We start from the raw sequence: 2,234 nt of genomic DNA on the forward strand, positions 1-2,234 counted from the left end.
TTTGTTGATTCTATTCCTGGCCTCAAATGCCTACCCCACCTTTATTGACCAATTCTTGCTCCTCAATTAAGACAACCTCTGGGAAGATTCCTCTCCCCTATTCTTCATCATCCTGAATCCAGGTGGAAGAGCCACACTCATGGGGCCAAAGAGCCGCATGTGGCTCGCGAGCCGCAGTTTGCCGACCACTGACCTAGAATGATGTATAATAGTGCCTTAATGAATACTTGGGGAAAAAATGAACAGATGAGTAAATGTATCTGCCAAGAATAATATTGTTGTATCAAATTTAACTTAAAAACTCCATAAATATCTTATACTAAACCCAGGTATTACTATGTGTTTTTGAGAGAGCTATCATTGTTTGACTTAGTCGCACTAATGAGCATAAAGGTTAATTTTATACTCAACATTATGTTGAGCCTTTTTGCTTTTCTTCCAGGAAAGCTTTTTGTCACACCACCTGTAAAATGATGTTATAGAACTGTTAATAAGTATTATATTTTTATGATAAACATTTGTGATTGTGATAAAATTATGTTGTAAGTGAAATAATGCATGATAAAATACACAGATAAATGTTTATTTTTAACCTATTTGTAGATTATTTCTGCACCCACCTTCTTAACCAGGATAACATTTTTATTTAATTTTCTTAGTTTCCCTGCCTTATGGTTTAATGGCATATAGACTGTTATAATAGGAATAAAGACAAGAAAAGAATTAGGAACATTTAAAACTATATATATATATAACTATATGTGTGTGTGTGTGTGTGTGTGTGTGTGTAGTTATATGCAATAGGAAATAGCTTGCTATTTAAATAATTTGGGTAGAAACTGGGCAGTTTATTTTAATGAAAAAAAACCTTAGGTATCTCTTGTCCTGTCAAGCAAAGGCCTCCTCAACCAAGAAAGAACCTTTATGAAGCAAATAATGATTGGTAGGGGCAGGATCTGAATCAAATACAAATTTGAGTGATGTCAGGAGATGTCAAATCAACAAAAGTCTTTTCTTGAATTTAGGAGCTGACGTGAGCTCATCCAAACTTTCAATTCCAAGCCCACACATGGCATGATAGCAGCACCAGCAAGAGGACACCATTCAATAACCACAGATTCATATTATTTTAAACAATAAAAATACTGTGTTGTCTAAAAAAATAGAAATTACCTTTTTCATTAACATATCTTCAAAAACAAACTCAGATCCTTTTTAAAAAAATTTTTTTTTGCTTTAAATGGAAAACCACCTCTAAATCAACGTAAGTCAAATATAATAAAATTTTTTATGAAATAAAAAGGGTGAATTAAATGTTATCAAACCTTCAATCATTAAGCTCAAAATGTTATTATTTGTCAGAAAGCAATCAGTTTCAATGAGATTTTATAATAATACTTTCAAAGTTTATGAAATAAGTTTAAGATCAAGAGCATTCTAAGACTGATTATTTTTGTCAATCAGGTAACATTGAAAACATCCTGGATCCTTCTTCCAGGAGTGTGGATCTTTAAGAAGTCAGGGTATTTTAGTACCTTGAACTTTCAGTGGCATTTGGAATCCCTCTCAGAAGGAAGTGGGGTGGTGACTTTTCTGTTCCAAAGGCTTTCATGACGTCATCTAAGACAAATCCTTCCGGCAACTGGCTTCCGGCAGCTTCAGTCTGTTTTGTTAAGACTGAGACTGTACTCATTAAAGACCTCAGTATTTATCAACCACGAATTTGCTCTCTAGATTTGTCTTTCCATATAAATTCTAAAACTTTTAGGATGCATATTTTTCTTTTGCGTTCCACAGTGACTCTCTTCTGCTTTCAAGAGTTATTAGTGGGGATTTGGCTTTTGTTATGAAAGAAGTAGGTAGGACAAGGTTTCCTGGAGGATTTCTAAAAGAATGTAAGCAAATAACAGTTTAGTTATGAGATGAATTTGACATTTTACTCTAAAAGTCTACCTGAATATTGATTCATTTTGAAATTTGTACTTTTCTTATGCATTTTTGTCAGTTAAGCTAAAAAATAATTGTGTCATTGAGTGACCTTAATATAAGTAGAATATAGCAATATTAAAATGATTTAAAAGATGATTTTTTAAAATAAAACACGGAGTCATACTCTCATAATTATTTTATAAATTGGGAGCAAATTACAATGTACTGATTTTAATTTAAAAATATATATAAGAACCATGCCCTCGTGGTAATTATTTTAAATTGGAGCAATTTGCAATTAATTG

The sequence above is a fragment of the Myotis davidii genome, unplaced genomic scaffold, assembly GCF_000327345.1.
Source record: "Myotis davidii unplaced genomic scaffold, ASM32734v1 scaffold738, whole genome shotgun sequence".
Classification (NCBI taxonomy): domain Eukaryota; kingdom Metazoa; phylum Chordata; class Mammalia; order Chiroptera; family Vespertilionidae; genus Myotis; species Myotis davidii.